Genomic DNA, 25,235 nt, shown 5'->3' on the forward strand with positions numbered 1-25,235 from the left:
GAATTTCTTAGTTTATGTCACTAAAAACTTGGATTTTATTTTTTCCTCTTTATTTTTAAGTTTATTTTTAATTGGAGTATAATTACTTTGCAGTATTGTGTTGGTTACTCTGGTTTCTCTTCAGATAGAATGAATCTTTTGCCTTTTACTTAGATTTTAAAATTACCTATAAGATTTTAGATTGCATTGTAAGATTAATGTGTACATATAAGGATGGAAATTGCTAGAAGTAATTTTTTGAAGGAAGTAAAAAGAGAAAAGTGAAAGGAAGAGGAATAAAAAAAGACTAAATTTCAGGCAAAGAATAAGGAGTTTCTCACATCATACATTCCTTTTGTCCAAGAAAGATAAAAGTTAAGTTCGAAGAGGAAAAAAGAGCTTTGGTCTTGTTCCCTACAAGGATATGGATAGATGATTTAGTCGGAAGACTCAGAGTATGCTTTACCATACAAGGGCAGAGGGAAAGGATGGTATCAAAAATGGTAATATCTAAGCAGTCAATATAAGTAGATAGAAATGGAGGGTGTTGCAGATCCACAGACAGTTTTGCAATGAGCAGGAAAAACAGTTGCAAATTGTATATAGACATGAAAAGACAGTCAAGTGGATACAATGGTGATTCATCGTAATGTAGACTCACTGAACGTGAGCTCATAGCTGCCACTAGAGTGGGAAGCTATTGATTAAGTGATGACAGAAATCCCAGTGACATATCACAAAGCAAATGGCCTTAGGAAGGACCAGATGAGAACCAGACATCGGGGAGGATACTGGAGTGAACAAGTGGCAGGGGGCCAGCCGCAATCATGTTCAGGCTTGGTGGCAGCTGAACCTTCGGTGACCACTCACAATCTTCATATGGGGGCAAAACCTGAACCCGATGCCCTTAAAAGCTCATTAAGTTCTTCATCTCCAAAGAAAAACAAAAAACATGCCTTACTCAATAGGCCAACAATACTGAAAATTCACTTCCTCTCGAGTTTATAGTTAAACCACTCTCTCAGAATGACATTACTCTATGGCCAGGCACTGGAGTCAGGAAGTAGTTTATTTTCACTGAAACTGAAGGAGGAAGTTAGAAAAACAGCTGCAATGAGATCAATTCAGGAAAGCCAGGTATGAATAAAGGCAGCAAGTGAAAGAGAAAGCCGCCTCTGATTTGCTGGGAGCTAAATTTTGCACACCAAGAAAAAATAAAAACCTCAGCAGTACTTCTGGCTTCTCGGTCTGAAAGAGGGAAGCTAAATCCATGAGGGAGGCTTTCTGTGTTGGAGGCCAGTGTTAGCTGTGGGAGGCCGTGGGGCTCTCAGTGAGGCCACTTTAAAAACCAAAGACAAGTATATCAAATAGACTGAATGGCTGGATTTCTCCGAGTAGGAGTCTATGAGTGAGGACCAGAGAGGCCAGGGTAGGCCACAGATGAGAGGAGAGAAGGGAGAGTTGGGGGAGGAAAGGGTTTTGAATGGAAGGCAGGGAATGGAGACAAAGGCAGAAAAAGCTGCTTGTTCTATAATCAGTATTTTTCAGAACGGATGTCATCTTTCCCCAGGGATATTCCGAGAGAGTCACAGGACCAGAGCTGCAGCAAACCTAACATCTGTTCAGCAAGGGCGGCTTTAGATTTGCAGCAAAACCTCTTCCTCTGCATCACCCCCTCCTCCTCCTCCTTCTTTTACTCTGGAACCAGAAGGCCTGATTTCCTGCCCACCCTACATTCCAGTCCCTTCCCACCTTTCCCCTGAGTGCCTCCCTCCCTTCTTCAGGGTCCAGAAAAGTAAAAACGTCACCTGCTTCTCCTCCCAACAGCTGAATTCTTCCACACTTTTATTTTGATAGCAAAGTGGTTCCAGGTATGTTTCAGGGTTGTGGAAACCCTCAAAGGGATTACAGAATGAAAAAGTTTTGAGAACCATGCTCTAAATAAAGAATTGGAGATGAAAACCTGTCATAATGAAAAATTAAACTAAACTGCCTCAAATAAAGCAAAGGATCAACCAATGCCTTGGCAAGCAAGGAGAGAAATTCATATAATGTGGGGCTGGTGATAAGCCAGTTTCTTGCCAAAGTCTAAGCCTCTTTCTAGCAGGCAAGGGAAACACAAGGAAAGAACTTAAGAACCACGCAATAAAACATGCAAAGTCTGAATAAGTTTATTCCTAAATTTGAAATATTTTTTCAGTAATTTCTACCAGGGCTAACTAAAACTACATGAATGAATGGGTACGATGGCCAGTAGCTCAGTAGACAACAAGGCCAGGCTTGTCTCTTATTGTAAAGGCTTTGAAGTTTGTCTTTACAAATAATTAATATAGTATGGTGGTCAAGAGCCTACGACAAAACCACCGTCACTTATTGGTTGCATGATCTTGGGAAATGTAATCATTCTCTCAAATTAAATCAGCATTATTTAATCTGTTAAAGTGGAGATAATACCTATATCACAGAGATGCAGTGAGGATTATGATTACAAAGTAGCCATTATTTTTGAGTGCTTTGCATGTTTCAGGCAGTGTACTATATTGCATGCATTATCTCATTCCTAAACTACCCTCTAAATAACTGCATGAATGCCTGCATGGATGCCTTGATGGAATGAATTATCAGTTCCCACGTTAGAGATGAGAAAATGAGACCTAGATTAAATAATTTATACAAGGTCCCATGGTTGTCTGGTTATCAGAAGAAGAGAAATTCTACCTGATTTCAAAGTCTTGCTGTGTATTATAGCGTCACTTTATTATTTTGCTATTTGTACTCTATTTTTCCAGTCTTCTTTTATTTTGCCCTTATCCTGAAAAGTACTACCAGCCAAGTCTTACACCTAACCCAAGTAACTAGGATTTTCAGATTCTCTTTTATTTCCTTCTTCCTAGATCATTTCCAATAAAAAGACCAGAAAATCTCTCTATTAAACTCAGCAAATAATAATGGGATAAGATTAGTTTGCCAGGCACTGGGTTAGAGGCTAGAGAAACAGAATAAAACATGGCTCATTTTCTCAAACGATTCACAAGTAATAAATGAAGCTTAAAGTCTTAGATTTCACCTCATGTCTCCAACTCCCTATTTCCTCAATCCTCAATCTCCAGTTCACTCTCCTTTCCCCTTCTCCCCCAAAACTCTGTCAAATTTTCTATTTCTTTGATAGAGGGTCGTTTGTTTGGGCTTTGGAAATTATACTCCTGAGTTGGGCTCATCTCTGCCTGATTAGAAGAGATCTCTTTTCAAGGCTAATGGCCTGTGTGTTTTTAACTGCCTTTGAATCAGAGCAATCACATTTTTCTACCACCAAGTGATCACAACTCATGAAGAAATGTCCCCAAAGTATTTACAAGCATAAGGTTTTCTGAATGAGGACTAGACATATGCTAGGAAATCATGGTCTTCATAGAAGTATAGTGGCTTGGGAGAGAGAAAGACTTTGGGTTCAGAAAGCCTGGTTTTTTAATGTCAGTTCTGCCTCTCACTAAGAGTGTGATTATGAACAAATCAATTAACCTCTCTGAGTATCATTTCCTTGTCTTTGTAAAATAAGCACTAAATACCTTTGTCTCAAGGTTGTTCCTAAAATCCAACAAGATAATTACGCACAACACTTCAACACCTAAGTAGTCACTAAATGGTAGCTGTTATCACTAGCATTTTCTATGTGGAAATCAAGTAATCAAACTTCTGAAGAGATTTAAGATTAACCTGTCCTTTGTGTCTTTCTAAGTCCTTCTACACACATGCTTTCTCTGCATTTTTACATCACACTATATTTTTAAGTCCATGATGGACAACTACCTTCTGCATCTTGACACAGCCAGGATGTTTTTCTGCTTAGAGGACTTCAATTACTACTGCATTACATTAGGCTTCCCATGGAATTACTTATTATAGCCACACAGTGCCAGAATGAGTCATCATGATGAAATCTATTAGAATGGCTACCAAGGAAATCACGTATGAGTTTCCATCCTGTACAGTATTCAGTCACATGAAACCAGCATCCAATGAGTAATATGAGTAAGATCTCAGGGATTTTACGGCATCATAGACAGTGAGTAAGGAGTTTTACAAGTCAAATAGAACCTTAAGTGACAGTATTAATTTAGGTGCTACAGGGTACTTTCTTTTTCAATAACTTCAAAGACATAATTTTATATATGTTTATTCATTCACATTTATCTTCTAATTTTAGAGAAGGCAAAGAATAAATTCACTGATATATGATTATGTAAAAATGTTAATTAGCATTGTAATCTACACAGCAAATATAGGATACCAAATCTACCGTGTATTTCTGTGAAAAGCAGAAACGCACTAAAATAATGAATGAAATTTTATTATCTCCTCCTATGATTGAACTGTTTCTCAGAAAATAATTTTCAGAATCCATAAATACATTCTATAGGTCTATTTTAAAGTTAACATAAAAATCAACGTTACATCGATGGTTTCAGGTTTTGGGATTCTGAAATATGAAATAATAAAAACCAGTACGATGTCATGCATTGCTTGACTCCATAAAGATGTAAAAACTATCTTCACATTTCAGTAATATTGCAACTGGGATTGTACTGATATGACATCATATTTAACTCACGTCACGTTCTCTGAATTTTGATCCCTGTTTGCCTGTGCCGAATGGTGACCCCAGACCCTTGAATCAGAGGAAGGGGCAGGTGAGCATCCAGAGGCAGAATGGTAGCTTTGGGGAGGAATCAAAAGCAAACTCCATGTGAAATTAAAGTTTGTTGGGTGAAATGCTGGTGGAACCATTTTACAATTTTATTCAATCTGAAAAATGTGTAACTTCAATGTACTATATATAGAAGCTACTATTTTGTGAAGTGGGTCAGGATCAGGCAACTCCCTGAATGACTGACTTTTTTGTTGTTGTTTTCCAAGACTAACCCTCCTCCTAGAATTTACCGGATAGTGCAAATATAGATTAAAACACTTCAAACTTTCATGACTCTACACATTTTCAGTTGGCTCTACACATCATTTACTCCATTCTTTTTCAGCTTCACGTACAGATGTTTACATATCTGAAGGCATAGAGCCTATTTTGTGTAATCATGAAATATTACATCTTGAGATGTCATTAATATAATTTTTCTAATGTCACACTGTGTTTATATTATTTATGTTGTGAAAGGGACTATTTCCATTTGTTTTAGAGGTGACAGAAACTGAGGTTAAGCATTGAGAGCTGTCAAGTGAACCAACAGCAGCTAAAAGCCCAGAAATCTTTCCTTTTATCCCCCCACTTTGTTATGAACATAAGGAAAGCCTCAGTCATTCTCAGCTTTCTGCCTTTTCCCCTACTTGTGAATTGGATGCACTTCTATTCCTGTCTTTCTTACACTTTCTGCATCCCAATAACATTTCAAAGCAGAAGACAGGAGGAAAAGATGCTAATAATCAGAGTGGGGAAGGCAGAAACTGCACTCAGTGGAGAGTGAATCTCTTGGGCATGCTGGCATGTCTAGTAATTTCTCACTCTTTTCTCCTATTTACTTTCTATCACTCTGCTTAAGCAAAATCTCAAGGGAAACGCTAGGTCTCAAATAAAGAGGCTAAGCCTTCAAGTTGGAGCTACTGTCCTTGAGTCTCAGAGCCACACATTTACCATCATTCTTAGTCTTTAAAATGAAGGTAACATACTTATTTCTTACAGGCACCATTACAAGCGCTAAATGCACCAAGTCTCTTAAGTGGGTGGGACTGGGAAGGAAGGCTTGTTTTCACTTGAGCCTGGCTTTGTGCCATTTTAAAGAATAGAGCCACACAGGTATTACATGTGTATAGTTATATTACATTTGCAGACTAACTTGTCATGTAAAAATTTGTGTGCTTTTAATTTTTTCCCCTTTTCTTTCTCTTTCTTCTATTATTTTTAATTTTTCCTTTTTTTCTATGAGAGAGATGTTAAAAAGGTTTGGTTTACTCTGAGAATGTTTGTTGACAGTCGTTAAGTTTTCTCAGTTAGGTAGCAAAAAAAAAAGACACTGTGTAGAGAATTTCAGAAAATGTTACCGTATTTGGAACCTTTAAATAGTCAACACACCTTTATGTCAGGTCCCAGAGCAGGCTGCTTACTGTGTTTAGGCCAGTGTTTTCACTTTCCTGAGACTGAGTCCACATATTTATTTTGACCTGAACACCATCTTTAATATTATTTTTTTATTTCATTACATTATTATATACAACAGAGGGTATAAATTGTGAGACTACCTTTTTCAAAACAATAACAAGTAAGCTATAAAATGTTTGGTGTAAATATATGTAAATGTAACATATACATCACCGCTGTGATTTGTTGGGGAGAATTTTGCCCTTGCTATAGGGACATGTACTCACGCTTCTTTAATTTCATATTTTTATTCAAATTCTTACTTATACAGGGATTTTGAAGCACTGACTCTGCTTCAAAATGTAGGACAATCTCCTCTGTTATAATCACCTCATTAAAGTCTAATGAGATGTGGAGGGAAAAGGGTCATGTGCTGGCCTCTAAACCTTTTCCATATACATTGTTGGAAGCAAGTGTTACATGCTTACAAAATTATTTTCTGAAATTCTTTAAAGAATAAGGCTTCTTGGAATGAAATCTGAATGTCACTCTTTGTATGCCATTTCATTTTCCTTCTGATTTTACCCAAATGTTTGGCTTTTGGGATCCAGTTTCCATCTGAATCCAACACTCTACCTAGTCCATGTAGACTGGCTGGATTAGGAGAACAGAAGTCCCATAAAGCTGCCCTAAGGGGCAAGAAAAGGCATTGCAGAGAAGTCAGGTAAGCCATGAATGGAGTCTTCTGTGTGAAATAAATTAACTACAAAAGGCCCCAGGTGGCTTTTTCTATCTTCCAAGAATTAACAACGTTTCATTGTTATTGAATAAACTTGGGGATTTTTTTTTTTTTAATGACAGAATGAATGTTACATATACAACATATAATTTATTTCATCCTGGCAGGAAATGGCCTTCAGTTTTCTCTGGGGAACTGTGCAAACATCTGGATAATCTTGAAATCTTTTAATATAAGAAACTAGTAATTACCCCCAAACTTACTACTTCCCACATTTATTTCCTCTTTTTCAATGATTAGGGATTTATTTCTTTTTCAATGAGGATTTTAAGACTGCTTATGAAGGAATTAATTTTGCAATGTGTCTGCAAAGAACACAGTTCTCTCAGCCTGGTCCCACGGAAATTCACAGAAAGTTAATTTTTACCAGTTTTCTTCAAGGCAGCCAAATTTCCTAATTTTACAGATGTTCATTTTGTAAAAAAAAAAAAAAAAAATTTGCCAACATAGTTTCCTTTGGTTTTGAATGTTGAGCTGAAATGCCTTTTTAATGTAGCGAGCACTATTACATGGCTATTTATATTTAGCTCTGATTCTCATTCATCACCAGCCGATGGAAGAATTTTGACAAGCAATGTACAAATGTGACATGGGTACAAAGGCACATCTCAGAGGTCTGGAATCTCTGGGTGAATGCCATGCTCAGTAGAGTGCAGCATGACTCCGGAAGAGACTTTCCAGTAAATTACATGGGGTATGAATCCAGCTTTGATATTTTACTCCATAACACTTTTCTGTTTCTCAGAAAACAGTGTGAGTCCGTCCCCTCCATTTTCCCCCTATATTCCTTTTTTTCTCACGTGTTCTTGAGTGTTGGCTCTATTCTTTTACTCAACTCACTCTATTTTTTAAAATAATTTAGTTGGTAAAATGTTATTTAATCTCAGGTAATTTTCTTTCTTCTACTCCTCCCTTGCTATGTCTAAATATTTTTTATGTTTGTTTTGTCTCTTTATTAAATTGCTAAGTCATGTCCAACACTTTGTGACCTCATAGTCTGTAGCCATTAACAGTACATCTAGAGCTATATTACTTCCTCATATGACCTACATTTGAGCTCATTTATTTTCCTTGTGTTGGTTTCGGTGTTCTATGCTGTGTTTCAAGGACATTGAAGGGAGCGGAAGAGCTGAGTCATCTAATTCATTAATAAGTCAACAATCTTCATTTTATAAAGAATGCCATTTTTTTAATTTGGCAAGCTTTCTTAATCTTTTGGACCCCAATTTCTGATCTGAAATAATTTATATGTTCCATCAGTGGATTCAGTATGGAGCAGTTAGTCATTCCTTCTAAAGTTTCTGAAGGTATAAATTGTATTTAATGTTTAACTTAAAGTATTTAATGATCCAAATATACGTCTACTACTATGGTGTGTGTTGGGGGTACAAAGATGAATTGGGATCCCTTTCCTCCAGAACTGTTTTGAGAAACGCATTCTTATAGAACGATAACTTGAATAGACCATGAGAAAGGCTTTGCATTGCAATTATACCACATTACTAGTTAGTGTTATATACATTGTTATACCATGACATTATTATTATTATTATTTAACATTCTATACTGTGTGCTAAGTTGCTTGATTCAGTGTGCCCAACCCTTTGCGACCCCATGGACGATAGCCCACCAGGCTCCTCTGTCCATGGGATTCTCCAGGCAAAAATGTTGGAGTGGGTCGCCATTTCCTCCTCCAGGGGATCTTCCTGACCCAGAGATTGAATGCATGTCTCTTATGTCTCCTGCATTGGCAGGCGGGTTCTTTACCACTAGCACCACCTGGGAAGCCCTTCTATATTGCAATAATTATTAATTAGAGCAGAGAAATAAATTTCCAACACAACCTAGTCTTTCTGGATTCAAGCACAATTATCCAAACAACTTTGATCAAATTTTACCCATTTAACAGCAATCATCAAATCCATATTTTTAATGTTTAGTAAGCATTTACTTTTGATTCATGTTAATCCAAATATTTTCTGTTTTAAATAAAGAGAAGGGAAGAAGGAATTAACATTTGTTGAACACCTATCATCTGCTAACTATAATGCTAAGTGTTTTAAGAGCAATGTTTCGATAAGTATAATGTTTCAATAAGAATAATTCTCCAAGTTAGGTATTATCTCTAATTTAAAAATATGAGAAGTTACACTGAGAGATCAAGTAATCTGTCCAAGATAACCCATCCAGAAAATATTAGTCAATATTCACACCCAGGTTTACTCACTCCAAAACTCATGTTTACTCTGCTACACCATATCCCTGCATGCATACAACTCTTTGCCACCCTATGGATGGTAGCCCACCAGGCTCCTCTGTCTATGGGGTTTGCCGAGAATCCCATGGACAAGAATACTGGAGTGGGTTACCATGCCCACCTGCAGGGAATCTTCCTGACCCAGGAATTGAACCCACATTTCTTACATCACCTGCATTGACAGGCAGGTTCTTTACCACTAGCACCGCATGGAAAGCCCCGCACCACATCCCTACCCCAAATAAAATCCACAGAATGGGAGTTCAAATAGCTCTTTAAAGATATTGCAGGATACTGTTGGCCTCTGAACTAATTGCCTCACCATACAGATGAAGAATATGAAGCACGGAGAGCTTAAATGACTTTCCAGAATTCACCCTACTAGTTGATGTCAGAGATTGGAATAGGCATTATTTTTCCCATGGACTAGTCCATGCTAGGGAACATTCTGCCTGAAAATGAAATAAAGAACTGCCTGCTTCAAGAAATGCTTAAATAGAAATGTGATGATCAAAAACATTATAGAAACAATTTTTAATGGATAGAAATTTGGATTGGAAGACCTAAAAGTTCCTTTGTGTCTCTCCCATTCATTCATTGAGGCTGTATAATTAAAGATACTTTACCAGTATCTTTTCTTCAATGAAAAATAAATAACCAAATAATTTTCCAATTCTCAAGGTTTATACTTTTTAAAATAGGCTTTATTTTATATAGCAGGTTTAGATTCATAGCAAATCTGAGCAGTAGGTACAGAGATTTCCCATATACACAACCTCCTCACCATTATCAGTCTCCACTGAAGTGCTACATTTGTTAGAACTGATGAACCTACATGACACATCACTATTACTCAAAGCCCACAGCTTATTACAGTTCCCCCTTGGTGTTGTGCAGGCTGTCAGTTTTGAGAAGGGTATAATAACCTGAATCTAATAGCATCATACAGATGAGTTTCACTGCCCTAAAAATCCTGTGTGTTCCACTTTATCTCTTCTTTACTCTCAGCTTTTGGCAAGTACTAATCTTTTTTACTGTCTTCATAGTTTTCCCTTGTCCGGAATGTCATACATATGGAATCCTTCTGTATATATAGCCTTTTCAGATTGACTTCTTTCACTTAGTAATATGCATTTATGTTCTCTCCATATCTTTGCAGGGGCTTCCCTGGTAGCTCAGACGGTAAAGAATCTATTGGTAATGCAGGAGACCAGGGTTTGATCCCTGGATCAGGAAGATCCCCTGGAGAAGCGAATGGCAACCCACTCCAGTATTCTTGCCTGGAGGATTCCATGGAGAGAGGAGCCTCGTGGGCTACAGTCTATGGGGTCACAAAGAGTCAGACACGACTGAATGACTAACACACACCATATCTTTTCATGACCTGATAGCTCATTTCTTCTTAGTGCTGAATACTATTCTGTGGTCTGGATGTACCACAATTTATTAACCCATTCACCTACTGAAGGGTATCTTGGTTGCTTCCAAGCTTTGACACATAAAAATAAAGCTGCTATAAACATGTGTGCATGTTTTTGTGCAGACCTAAAAAAGTTTTAAAATCCTTTGAGTAAATACCAAGGAGTGAGATGAATGGATGACATGGTAAGAGTATGTTTCGTTTGTAAGAAACTGCCAAACTATCTTCTAAAATTGGCTATAGCATTCTGTATTCTCACCAGTAATGAGCAAGAGCTTCTGTTGCTCTACAACCTTCCCAGCACTTGATGTCAGTGTTCTGGATTTTCACTGTTTTAGTAGGTATGTGGGCTTCCCTGGTGGCTCAGATGGTACAGAATCCTGCAATGCGGGAGACCCAGGTTCGATCCCAGGGTTGGGAAGATCCCCTGGAGGAGAACATGGCAACCCACTCCAGTATTCTTGCCTGGAGAATCCCCATGGACAGAGGAGTCTGATCCTCTGGAACAGTCCATGGAGCCCCAAAGAGTTGGACACGACTGAGCGACTAAACACAGCACAGTAGGTATGTAATGGTATCTCATTGTTTTTATTTCCCTGATAACATTCAACGTGGAGCATCTTTTCATGTGCTTATTTGCCATCTATATATCTTCTTTGGTGAGATATCCGTGAAGGTCTTTGGCCCATTTATAAACTGTGTTGTTTCCTTATAAATAAATATAAATACTAGTTGCTCAGTCGTGTCCGACTCTTTGCGACCCCATGGACTGTAGCCTATCAGGCTCCTGTGTCCATGGGATTTTCCAGGCAAGAGTGCTGGAGTGGATTGCCATTTCCTTCTCCAGGGGATCTTCCCGACCCAGGAATCGAACCCAGGTCTCCTGCATTGCAGGCAGACACTTTACCATCTGAGCCAGTTGTTTTAATATTCTTTCATATATTTTGGATAGCAGTCCTTTATATGTCTTTTGCAAATATTTGCTCCTAGTTTGTGGCTTGTTTTATTCTCTTGACACTGTCTTTCATAGAACAGATTTTTAAAGTTTTAACAAAATTCAGCTTACCAATGATTTATTTCATGAAATCATGCTGTTGATGTTGGATCTGAAATGTCCTCACTATACCCAAGGTCATCTAGGTTTCCTCCAAGATTATCTTCTCGAAGTTTTATAGGTTTGTGCTTTTCATTTAGATCTGTGGACTACTTTGAGTTAATTTTTTTGAGGATGTATGGTCCAGGTTAAAATTCATTTATTTGCATGTGAATGCTCAGTATTTTGGCTCTTTTGTACTGTTTACTCCTTTGTCAAAAATCAGAGAACTATATTAAAAGCTCTATTTCTGGTCTCTCTTGACAATAACATACTGTTTTGATTATTTTACCTTTATAGCAAGTCTGAAATCTGGTTTCATCAGTCCAACAATTCTGTTCTTCTCCAATAATGTGCTGCCTATTCTGGGACTTTTGACTCTCCATATAAACTTTAGAATCCATTTATGATATTCATAGATAACTGGCTGGGATTTTGATTGGGATTGCATCAAATCTATAGGTCAAATTGGAAAAATCTAATATATAATAATATTGAGTCTTCCTATCCATGAACCTAGGATAGTTCTCCATTTTTCAGTTCTTCTTAGATACTTTTCTTCAGAGTTTTTTGTTTTCCTTATACAGATCATGTGCCTTTTTTTTTTTTTTAAGATTTATAACTAAGTATTACATTTGGGAGTGCTAATTTAAGTATTATTGAGTTTTTGTTTTCCAATTTCCCTTGTTCATTGCTATTGTATACAAAAGTGACTGACTTGTATATATTAATCTTGTATCCTACAATCTTGCTATAATCATTTTTTCAGTTCAGTTCAGTCACTCAGTCATGTCCAACTCTTTGGACCCCATGAATTGCAGCATGCCAGGCCTCCCTGTCCATCACCAACTCCCGGAGTTCACCCAGACTCAGGTCCATCCAGTCAGTGATGCCATCCAGCCATCTCATCCTCTGTCGTCCCCTTCTCCTCCTGCCCCCAATCCCTCCCAGTATCAGAGTCTTTTCCAATGAGTCAACTCTTTGCATGAGGTGGCCAAAGGCATATTTTAGTTCCAGAAATTTTTTATTGATTCTTTCAGATTTTCTATGTAGAAGATCATGTCATCTGTGAACAAAGTATCATTTCTTCCTTCCCAATATGTATACATTTTATTTCATTTAAAGTTCTTGTTGCTTTAGGTAGGACTACCATTATGATACTGAAAAGTGATGGTGAGAAAGGACATCCTTGCTTTGCTCTTGATCTTAGAAAAGCTTCAAGCTTCTCCCATTAAGTATCATGTTTAGCTATTAGTTTTTATGCAGATATCTTTATCAAGTTGAAGAAGTTCCCTTATGTTTCTAGTTTATTAGGAGGTTTAATCAAGAATGATTTTATCATGTGACTTTTCTGCATTTTTTAAATAGTCATGTAACTTTTTTCTTTAGCCTATTGAAATTAAAATCAACATTAATTGGATTATCAAATGTTGAAACAGCCTAGTATACCTTGATTATGTCCAACTTGGTCATAATCAAGGTATACATAACCAATTATGGCCAACTTGGTCATGGCGTATAATTCTTTTACATATTTCTGCTTTGAATTTGCTAATATTTAGCCAAGGATTTTTTTGCATCTACATTTAAGAAAGAGAAGGGGCTCTGGTATTCTTATGCTTCTGCCTGGTTTTTGGTATTAAGGCAACACTGACCTCATAAAATTAGTTAGGAAACATTCCCCTCAGCTTCTATCTTCTGAAAGAAAATGCAGACACATGATAAAATTTTTTTCCTTAAATGTTTGATAGAATTCATCAGTGATCCCAGCTGGGTCTGGTGCTTTCTGTTACACAAGGTTATTAATTATTGATGAGATGCTTTAATAGGGACAGGTCTATTCAGATTGCTTATTTTTTCTGTGTGAGATTCAGCAGATTGTGTCTTTTCAGGAATTAGCCCATTTCACCTAAGTTACCAAATTTGTGGGCATACAGCTCTTCATATTATTCCTTTATGATTCTTTTAATGTCCATGGGCTCTGTAATGACATCCCTCTTTCATTTCGGACACAATTTTTGTCCTCTCCTTTTTTCTTAGCTTGGATAAGGAGGCTTACCCATTTTGTTGGTCTTTTCAAAACCTTTGGTTTTGTTGCTTTTCTATATTGATTTCCTATTTAAGTTTTCATCAATCTCTGCACTAATATTAATAGTTTCTCTTCTGCTTGCTTTGGATTTAACTTTCCTTTTTCCAGCTTTTAAGGTCAAACTATGATTATCAATTTTAGTTTTTTCTTCTTTTCTAATATAAGCATTCACTGTTATAAATTCTCCCTCTAAGTGTTGTTTTGCTATATCCTACAAATTTTGATGTTGCGTTTTCATTTATTTTAAAATTTATTCTATCTTGAGATTTCCTCTTATGCTATTTTTAAATTTATTTTTAATTCGAGGAAAATGTCTTTACAATGTTCTATTGGTTTCTGCTGTACAACAATGTGAGTCAACCATAACTACACATATACCCTCTCCACTTGAGCCTCCTTCCCCTCCTCCCATCACACTCCTCTAGGTAATCACAGAGCACCAAGTAGGTCCCCCTGTGTTATATAGGAACTTCTCACCAGTTATCTATTTTACACATGATATGTATATATGTGTGTGTGTGTGTGCGTGTATGTACATGTGTATATATATATATATATATATATATATATATATGTCAATTTTACTTCTCCATTCATCCCATGCTCTCCTTCCCCTACTGTGTCCATGAGTCCACACTCTATATCTGCATCTCCATTCCTTCCCTGCAAATAGGTTCATCAATACCATTTTTCTAGATTCTATATAGATGTGTTAAAATACGATATTTGTTTTTCTGACTTACTTCACTCTGTATAACCAGCTCAAGGTTCATCCACCTCACTCGAACTGATTCTTATTCATTCTTTTGTATGGCTGAGTCATATTCCATTGTATATATGTACCACATCTTCTTTATCCATTCATCTGTCAGTGGACATCTAGGCTGCTTCCATGTCCTGGCTATTGTCAGTAGTGTTGCAATAAACACTGGGATACATTTGTCATTTAGAATTGTGGTTTTCTCAGGGTATATGCCCAGTAGTATGGTAGATTCTATTTAGAAGTGTATTGTTTAATCTCCACATATTTGGGAGGTTTCCCGTTATCTTCCTGTTATTGATTTCTAGTTTAATTTCACTGTGGCATGAGTGTATATTCTATGATTGCTATTCTCTTAAATTTGTTAAGGTGTTTTTTATGGCCCCAAATGTGGGTTATTGTGATGAATGTTCCATGTGAGTTGGAAAAAAATGTGTATTCTGCTACTGATGGATGAACTAGTCTATAGATGTCAATTATAGTCAGTTGACTGATAGTGTTCTGAGTCCAACTGTGTGTTTACTGATTTAGAGGGATACTGAAACCTCCAGCTATAGTAGTGGACTCATCTATTCCAACTGGTACACCTATTAGTTTTTGCCCCCTATTGTTTGAGGCTGTGTTGTTAGAAACATACATATTAAGGGTCATTTTGTCTTCTTGGAGAATTGACCCCTTTAGCATTATGTAATATCCCTTTTTATTCCAGGAAGCTTCCCTTACTCTGAAGTCTGTTCAGTCTAAAATTAGTATAGCTATTCCTTCTTTCCCATAGTTAGTGGTAGCATGATGTGTCTTTATCTACCCATTTACTTTCAATATATACATGTTTATATTTAAAGTGAATTTCTTATAGACAAGATAGAGTTGGGCCTTATTTTTGGATCCACTTTTGGATCCATCTTTTAACTGGTGCAGTGAGACCAGTGATGTTCTAAGTGATCACTGATAGAGCTGGAAGGGTAGCTACCATATTTGCAGCTGTTTTCTATTTGATGCCTTTGTTTTTTTGTTTCTGTTTTGTCTCCCATTCTTATTTGCTCTTTGTGGTTTTGAATGATCACATTATACGACTTCGTTTTCTCTTCTTTTTAGCATCTTAATTATATTTCTCTTATAATGCTTTCCCTAGAGTTTGTAATATACATTTACAACGAATCCAGATCACTAACAAATAACACTATACCACTTCACAGGCAATGCAAGTGCCTTATAATAACAAAATAATTCCTCCTGTCTCATATTATCATCATTCATTCATTTCACTTACACATGAGCATACACATATATACATAAGCATACAGTCAACTGTGGTATTATTTTTGAACAAACTGTTATCTGTTAGATCAATCAAGAAAAGTAGAAGTTTTTCTCTAACCCTCACTTAGTCCTTCTCCAGTGATCTTTCTTTCTTAGGGATCATAGGTTATGTTTTACAAGAGAGAGCAGTCATTCTGATGTCTCAGTGTTCAAAGCCTCCTTTGTTTAACCACCACTTTCAAAGACAGTTTTAATAAAAGAAACACAAACAGAATTTCATGCTTCAGGATGGTCTCTGGTCAGTAGAGAGAGACAGGGAGATCACTAGTTCTGTGAACATTCTCTCTTTTCCCCTTGACAGTAGTTATGGGCATGCTTGGTTTCCAAAGCTAAACTCTAGGATTCTATTAGTGCCAAAAGTGTTAGACTTATTAAATAAATCTAGTATTAAAATGAGAAACATGAAACTTACAGATGTGGAAAGAAAACGGCTTAATAGAATTATTAACAGAGAATGTAGAGAATGATGTGTCTACAGCAAGGGTTGATAGACTATGGTCCACATGCTAAATACGGTCACAGTCTGTTTTTCTAAATACATTTCACTGGAACACAGCCATGCTCATTCATTTGTGTATTGTTCATGGCTACTTTCACGCTATAATGGCAGAATTGAAAAGTTGAAATGGAGATCATTTGGTCCACAAAACCTAACACATTTACTCTTTGGCCCTTTACAGAAAAAGGTTTCTGACCGATGGTTTCCAACATGGAATACCAGATGGATACAAATTCCTGATTTTTTTTTCTGTGTGTAAATCTGAGTTTCTGACCCATATCATTTTTCTTCTCTCTAAAGAGAGAATGTTTTAATGTTTTAATGTTTCTCACAAATTGGTCCTACAGGCAACAAATTATTTCAGTTTTGGTTTGTCTGGCAAAGTATTTCTTCTTTTCTAAAAGGAGATTTTCACAGGGTATAGAAACCTAGGTTGCTTATGTTTGCTTGTTTTGTTTTCTCTCTCAGCATCAGATATTTGATTCCACTTTCTTGCTCATGAGGTTTTTAAGAAGAGTCAAAGATGTAATTCTTATCTTTGTTCCTCTGTAAGTTAGGTGTTTCCCTCACTCTGGATACTTTCAGTATTTTTTTCCTTTAACTTTGCCTTTCCATAGTTTGAAAATATATGCCTAATTATAGCTTTCTTTGCATTTGTCTTGCTTGTGATTATCTGACTTCCTGAGTCTGTGGGTTGATGTCTGACTCTAATTTGGGGGAAATCATCATTCATTATTGCTTCAAATACTTATATTTTTTCTCTCTTTCTTCTCCTTATAGTAATCCCCTTACAAATATATCACACTTTTTGTAAATGTCTTGCAGTCTTTGGATATTCTGGGTGTTTTTTTCAGTGGTTATTCTCTTTTCTATGGCTTATATATTTTAAAGGCTTTCACTGAGATAGTCTCATGATAAGAGAGTGTTTGTTCAGCTGTGTCAAGTCTACTAACAAGCCTATCAAAGGCGTTCTTCATTTCTGTAATAGTGGTTTTGATCTCTAGGATTTTCGTTTTTGTTTTTTTTTCTTAGCATTTCCAACTTTCTGCTTACACTGCCCATCTGTTCCTGAAGGCAGTTTAATTTATTCATTAGGATCTTTAGGATACTTATCATAAATATTTTAAATTCATTTCCTGATAATTCCAGCTGTCATAATGTGTCTGATTTCAACGTTTGCTCTTTCTCTTTCAACTGTGTCATTTTGCCTTTTAGTATATCTTGTAATTTTTCCCTGAAATCAGGCATGATGTGTTGGGTAAAAACAACTGCTACAAAAAGGTCTTTCATAAAACCAGCCCTCTGTATCCACAGGTTTTGCATCCAAAATGCAATCTACTTGGGTTGAATTGTGTTTTTTATAATTCCAGGAAGTTCTAAAAAGCAAAACTTGAATTTGCTGTGCATGGGCAATTATCTATGCATTACATTGTATTTAATTTTATAAGTAATCTAGAGATTATTTAAAGTATATGGGAGGACTGCAGGTGTGTATATGTTATACGCAAATACTATATCATTTTTCATAAGGGACCTGAGTATCTGAGAATTTTGGTATTTGTGGAGGGTCCTAGAATCAAAGGCATTCCCTCATAGCTCAGTCAGTAAAGAATCTGACTGCAATGCAGAAGACCTGGGTTCAATTCCTGGGTCAGAAATACCCCCTGGAGAAGGAAATGGCAACAGCACCCCAGTATTCTTGCCTGGAAAGTAACAGAGAGAGAGGATCCTGGGGACTACAGCCCATGAGGTCACAAGACTCGGATATGACTTAGCGACTAAACCACCACCTTCAGATGGAATCAATCCCCTTCAGATCAGTTCAGTTCTGTTCAGTTGCTCAGTCATGTCCAATTCTTTGTGATCCCATGGATTGCAAAACGCCAGGCTTCCCTGTCCATCACCAACTCCTGGAGCTTACTCAAATGCATGTCCATTGAGTTGGTGATGCCAATCCAACCATCTCATCCTCTGTCGTCCCCTTCTCTGCCCACCTTCAATCTTTCCCAGCATCAGGGTCTTTTCAAATGAGTCAGTTCTTTCCATCAAGTGGCCAAAGTATTGGAGTTTCAGCTTCAGCATCAATTCTTCTAATGAATTTTCAGGACTGAGTGCCTTTAGGATTGACTGGTTGGATATCCTTGCAGTCCAAAGGACTCTCAAGAGTCTTCTCCAACACCACAGGTCAAAAGCATCAATTCTTCAGGGCTCAGCTTCTTTTACAGTCCATCTCTCACATTCATACATGACTACAGGAAAAACCACAGCTTTGACTAGACAGGCCTTTGTTGGCAAACTAATGTCTCTGCCTTTTATTATGCTATCTAGGTGGGTCATAGATTTTCCTCCAAGGAACAGGCGTCTTTTAATTACATGGCTGCAGTCAGACATGCCTGAGTGACTGAATCGACTGACTGCAGTTTCAGGGTAAGGGGAAGTGTTCTGTACTCCTATGATTAGGCTCCAGTCTCGGTAAGCCTGTGCCTCTAGACTCTGCAGTTCACAAGCACTTTTCAGTTGTGCCCATCCGATCCCCTTTAGATGAGAAAGCATGGCTAGCCTTGGGCGACACTGGATATTTCCCTTCTTGCTCATGGAAGACTAGAGGGTGCTGGAGTTGATATTTTCATCCCCCCATATCAGTTAGGTGCTGATTAAATCCCAGTAGGTTAATCTCTTGTTAATTAGTTTCTCCAAATGGTAGCCCTTATTAAAGAGGACAAGAATTTTCTGGCATATTTCAAAATGGTTCCTCTTCTCTCCTCTCTGCCAGAATCACAAGGGGATTTCTCTTAAAAATATTTACTCTGAGAACCTGGGAGACCTCCAGGAAGCAGAACTCTCAAGAGCATGAGTGCCTTCCTACCTCCATGGCTGGGTTCCCTGGAGCATTTGACTCTCAAATTGTCCACACTGAGACACCAATTACAGCTGTGATTTTCCTACCCAGTCACTGGTGTCCAAGGGGACTTCAGTTCATGGGTTTCTGCTTTCGTAAGCTGTAATTCTGTGTGTTCACCTGTCAGTCTCTCCTGTGACCTCATTTCTCTTATGGATCTAAGGAAAGTTGTCAATTTTTCAGGTTGTTCAGCCATTTGCTTATTGTGAGAGCAGAGTAACAACTTCCAAGCTTCTTACATGCTAGATGAAAATTGGAAGCCTCATGTTTTTACTTTTTGATAAATTTTACCGTTTTCCATATTCTAGGTTTTGTAAGAGCTTGCCTTTTCTAACTTTATACCAGAATACAGGGCTACAGGGCCACAAGCAAGGAGAACTGAACTTAGAGAGGTAAGGACAATTCCTTTTCAGTCTCTCTCTCTAGTTGATTCTCACTCTCTCTCCTCTCTCTGCTTCCTTCGCTCCCTCTCCTCCTTTCTTTCCCCTAACACACACACACACACACAGTTAAAATATTCCGTCTTTGTCCTTAGGCAACCCAGGATTACCTTTATTAAAATAATAACAAAAAAAACATTTGTAAGCCCAGCAATGATATACCAGGCACCAGGTTTTTCCATACCCTTTTCCAATATTTAATTTATACCTTGCCCATGGAGTCTTTTGTTATACAACTGGGTTCTCAGATATTTCCCTTCAAACAAATATCCCTTTAAACATTAACTATAGTATAAGAAAAGATTTTCCCCTTATTTTTCTTTTAAAAAGCTTTATTTCACACAAATTGATAACATCAGTTATTAAATTATTTAGTTACTATTTTAATCTTGCATATTAAAGTACAAATTTGTATCAAATTGAGTCGATGATTCCAGGGTCATTGCATTAATTTTTATCATCTGATCCAGGATTACAGATGGGAGGAGGGCTAGATGTGAAATATTTCTCATTTTTTTTTTACTTTTTTTAAAAAATCAATAAATGACATAATTAATGCAGATAAAGTAAAAACTCAGTTTTTACTTGATAAGTTTTATATATTTGAATTATAAAATTTCATGCTTATTGTGAATCACTCAAACATCAAAGAAGTCTATTTTAAAAAGTGATAGTTTTATTCTTCACATGCCCCCAGCCTCCACTGCTCCAGAATAAACAATTTGTAGACCTTTTTGATTTTGCACACACGCACATATGTTTGTATACAAAAGAATAAGTCATATTATATAAAATATCCTTTGATTTTCTCTTAACATTATATTGGATTGAACCAAAAAGCTTATTTAGATTTTTCCATATGATATTCTTTTTGGCCAACTCAATAGAACATTTTTACACAAATATATACAAATATATTAATACCTCATTTATTTTAATGTCTACCTCATATTCCATCTTATGAATGTACCATAATTGAGTCAACCATTTTCTGGTTGATAGTGTGTTTTCAATTTCTCACCATCACAAATAAACCTGCAATAAACCTCCTTGTACATAAATTATTCTGACATGTTTATTTTTACCACTTACCCTAAAAAGACTGATAAACACATCATCTAATACGATACAAAGATTTCACTGTCTATCTCCAAGGTTAGGAGGCAGAGTTCACAGCTGGGCAAACCCTACAGGGAAATAAAACAACATGCAGCATGGACTTGAACACAGTGGGCCACAGATGATTTCAAGATCCAGGAGATCAGTGGATCTAACACCTCTCAACAAGGAGCGAGCCCATTTAGACACAGCTAGGATCCACACTCCATGTTTATAAAGGGAGGGGATGAATGGGAGGAGAAAAATGCAAGCCTCAAAGGGTAGTGCCTGAAATATTAGACACACCAAAGGGCGTCTGAGGTAAAATTCACAGAAAAAAAAAAAAACACTGACAATTTCCAAGTGCTTACGGGAATCAAAGGTCAAAGCTCAGATAAGTTTACTGGCTCTTTAGGGGTTACACACCCTCTAAATTGCTATATTCATCCTTTGTCATGAGTGTTAAAAGGACTGTGGTAGAATCTAATAGCAAGTTCCATACACAAAATATAACAAATATGAAATGTCACATGCAAGTAAGTCCTTGATCCTTGGCAGAATATTTAATTTCCCGGCACCACTGCATCCCTAAAATATGTTGGAAACCTCCCCCCAAATTTAGTTGCTCAGTCATGTCTGACTCTTTGTGACTTCATAGATGGTAGCTCACCAGGATTGATCCTCTGTCCGTGGAAATCCTTCAGGCAAGAATATTGGAGTGGGTAGCCATTCCCTATCTTTCTGACCCAGGGATTGAACCCAGGTCTCCCACATTGCAGGCAGATTCTTTACCACCTGAGCCACCAGGGAAGCCCATTACTCCATTACACAGACTCAGAGAGATCACAGGGCCAGTAAGTGGCAGACCCAGGACTCAGACGAAGGCAGGCACACTCTGAAGCCCGTATGTCTCATCACACAGGATATCATCTATTTTATTCTGTTCAAGGAAGAAATCTTCAGACGGAAGTGACAGAGCCCTAGTAATGCATGGTAGTGAGGGTGGGACTGCTTGGTCCACATTGGGTTCTAGCTTAGTTGCCAGGGAACATAATTCTCAAATTGTTGGAAGCAGAATATTGGTGCAAAGGCCCTAAAGCCCAAAGTAAGGAAGAAAAATTAGTCCCTTGAAATGTGTTTGACATCTTTCCAAATATTCTAAAAGAGTACCAACAAGTTCTCAAAGAATTGAAATTTGAAACCTTTGAGAAATCATGGAGAATGAAACGAATGCATGGTAATAGGAAACAGACAAATACAGATTTGAAATTCAAAGAGGAGAAAGTAAATTTTGAAAATTCGTATCTAGGTGTATTTATCAAACATGAAAAAGATTCTAGGACTGATTATTGAAAGCATTTATTATTTGAAAAAAAAAATGATCTCTAGAGACAACTACAGATTTCAAGATGAGAAACTTTCTACTCCTTCTCCTCTTTCTCCACTTCCTCTTTCTCCTCCTCCTCCTCCTTTTTGGTGGATTGATGAATCTGGATGTTGCCAAAGTCTCTGACTACCATTTTCTAGAAAATTACTTAGCAATTTTAAAGTATTTAGTATTCTCATGAGGGAGGTATACAAGACAGAATACAAGGTCAATGACATGGAGTTTGGGGAAGGACTCACCATCCAACCTAAGATTGTTGGTTAGCTGTCCAAATATTTCCAAAAAGAATCTCTATCAGCAAACTGCAGCATATCCAGTAGGTAGCAGAATCCAAATTTAAAGTTTTCTACAGGATATTCAGGCCTAAATCCAGAAAGATAAAATTTAATGTAGAGAAATAAAACTAAAATATCTGAGATACTTTATGTCTTCAACAACTTTGGATACTATTCCAAATGACATGATTTAGCAATCCTGATATCTAAAAAATGGGACAAGCAAAACAAAGTTCTACCATAAAGTATAATTAAATATATGTATGCATGTAACGGGAGAAGGCAATGGCACCCCACTCCAGTACTGTTGCCCGGAAAATCCCATGGACGGAGGAGCCTGGTGGGCTGCAGTCCATGGGGTCACTAAGAGTCAGACACGACTGAGCAACTTCACTTTCACTTTCCACTTTCATGCATTGGAGAAGGAAATGGCAACCCACTCCAGTGTTGTTGCCTGGAGAATCCCAGGGACGGCGGAGCCTGGTAGGCTGCAGTCTGTGGGGTCGCACAGAGTCAGACACGACTGAAGTGACTTAGCAGCAGCAGCATGCATATAACACTACACTGGGCCTTAAGGAGACAGAATACATAACAATATAAAAGCAGTTGGGCAATCTCAAGTTGCATGACTCAATCACCTTACTGCATCCAATGTTGTTTCATTTATTGTCTATGTTTTCATTACTTTTTAGCTCATATTTTGCTTCTGTCTCTAGTAACCCTACTTTACTGAAAATCTACTGCAAATGCTGACTTTGACTTCTTCCCCCTGCCCTCCCCCTGCCCCGCCCAATCTCCAGCTCTGACATTTAGGGAAGACCATGTGAATTATCAACCCACTTGCCTCCTTTTCATGCTGCCAGGGTCCCCATTTGTCCTGGAGTTTACCCTTCCCCATTTAACTCAGATAAACTCTGAAGGATCACAGTCAATCACAGGGTCTCATCGTCCTTGTCTATGACTGGATTTGGCAATAGCATGCAATCTAGTTTAGCCAGTAAGACATGCATACATATATTCAGCCATTCATTCCATGAACATTTACTGAGCACCTACATGGCAGACACAAAAGGTAATCATAGTGAACAAAACAGAATGTCTCTGTCCACAAAAGTCCTAGATTCTATTTGTAGAGGGAATAAAATTAATAGAAAACATGAAGAATATTAAAGCACTTTGCGGGAAGGACTTTATTTTTAATATTTTTTAATGTCAAGGAAGAAACTGTTCTTAATTTTCTGCCACTGATGTGTAGAATGTGATGCCTGGGGCTTCAGCAGCAGGGAGAGGAGCTGGTCCACCTGGCCAGGCCAGCAGTGCAGAAAGATGGAAGGACCCACCACACAGCTGCTAAGCTGGTCACCATAATGCCTAAGGGTTTAATTACAATCTATGAAGTATATATTAACTGATAGGATATGGTATACAGTGTTGGTAGAAAAGATTCCAGAGCAACCTACCCATTCTCTTTTTTTACAGGCAGAGTTGACTAGGACATCCATCACTACTTTGGCAATAGATGACATTAAACCAAAAACTGAATACATGCCCTGTTTCCTTGTGCACTGGCCATGGAGGAAGAAAATATATGTGGAATGAAGGCACACAGACAACCAGCCCATTAACATAACAGTACATATACATCCTTGGGATTTCCCTGGGGTTCCGTGGTTAAGACTCCACGTTTCTATTGCAGGGGGCGTGGGTTTGGTCCCTGGTCTGGGAACTAAGATCCCACATGCCACAAAACACAGCCAAAAAATAAGAGTACACATTCTTTATAAATATACTTTGGAAGAGGTTTAGATTGCTGTTTTCTGGAACTAAAAGAGTAGGTATTTATCATCAGAAAGATTAAAGTTATTCTGAAGCTTTATTTATCTGTGTTCTTATTTTAACAATGACCCATCCATAATCATTATCTATTTATTAGATGAAAGAAAATATTTGTTTTTATGCATATATAGAGATGGAAAACATAGAAAGCAGATATTCCCAAAAAACTTGATGAGAGAAGACTGCTATTTTTCCAAATGCTGAGGATGATGAGGCTAAGAGCTGTCATATGCTTTCTGTGATCAAAAAGAGCAAAAGTCCCTCATGGACACATAAAAGAAGTCACTTAACAGATACTCATTGAATGAATGTATGTAAGCATTTCCAATTCTCCAATTTATGGTTTCTTTTTCACCCAAAGACATATCTATTATCTTTCAAAAACTTACATTTCTGTTGGTACAGGAGATAAATCAACCTCTTTCTCTCTCCCTTCCTTCTTCTTTCATTTCCTCCCTACTTTCTTTCCATTCTTCCTTCACTATTTTTCAGTAAACATTGAGTACCATCTATGGAGTAGGTATTACATGCAGTATATGAATAAGACAGATAAGACCATTTTTGCCCTTAAGCTTATTACATTCCAATAAAATAAAATAAACACATTTAAAGTTTTCATGCATTTGCCTGGTGAATAGTGAAGTCGCTTAGTCATGTCCGACTCTTTGCAAACCCATGGACTGTAGCCTACCAGGCTTCTCCGTCCATGGGATTCTCCAGGCAAGAATACTGGAGTGGGTTACCATTTCCTTCTCCAGGGGATCTTCCCAACCCAGGGACTGAACCCAGGTCTCCCACATTGGAGGCAGACGCTTTAACCTCTGAGCCACCAGTATCTAATAAACAGTGAATGCTACTGAAATCCAAATTTAGGAGAGTGTAAGAGCTATGAGAATTTATGTGGAGATTCTTAAATTAGGGTAAGAAGGCCTTCTTCAATGAAAAATGCAAAGAAATAGATGAAAATAACAAAACGGGAAAGACTAGAGATCTCTTCCA

The 25,235-nt window shown here is 37.5% G+C and overlaps 1 long non-coding RNA gene across 12 annotated transcripts in view; it reads right to left on the reverse strand.

The window, feature by feature from the left end:
- LOC147354994 (uncharacterized) overlaps nucleotides 1-25,235 on the reverse strand; it is a 398,573-nt gene that overhangs the window by 251,797 nt on the left and 121,541 nt on the right. For 6 of the 12 annotated variants that reach the window (XR_015143923.1, XR_015143922.1, XR_015143920.1 and 3 more), the window contains one exon: nucleotides 22,082-22,488. The exons of 3 other annotated variants lie outside the window; for them this stretch is intronic. This is a non-coding gene — a long non-coding RNA (uncharacterized LOC147354994). 3 more of the 12 variants (XR_015143918.1, XR_015143917.1, XR_015143919.1) reach the window with 3 other exon arrangements.

Source organism: Bos grunniens, chromosome 17 (assembly GCF_055505025.1).
Source record: "Bos grunniens cultivar Pamir isolate PY7600 chromosome 17, Bosgru_T2T1.0, whole genome shotgun sequence".
Taxonomy (NCBI): domain Eukaryota; kingdom Metazoa; phylum Chordata; class Mammalia; order Artiodactyla; family Bovidae; genus Bos; species Bos grunniens.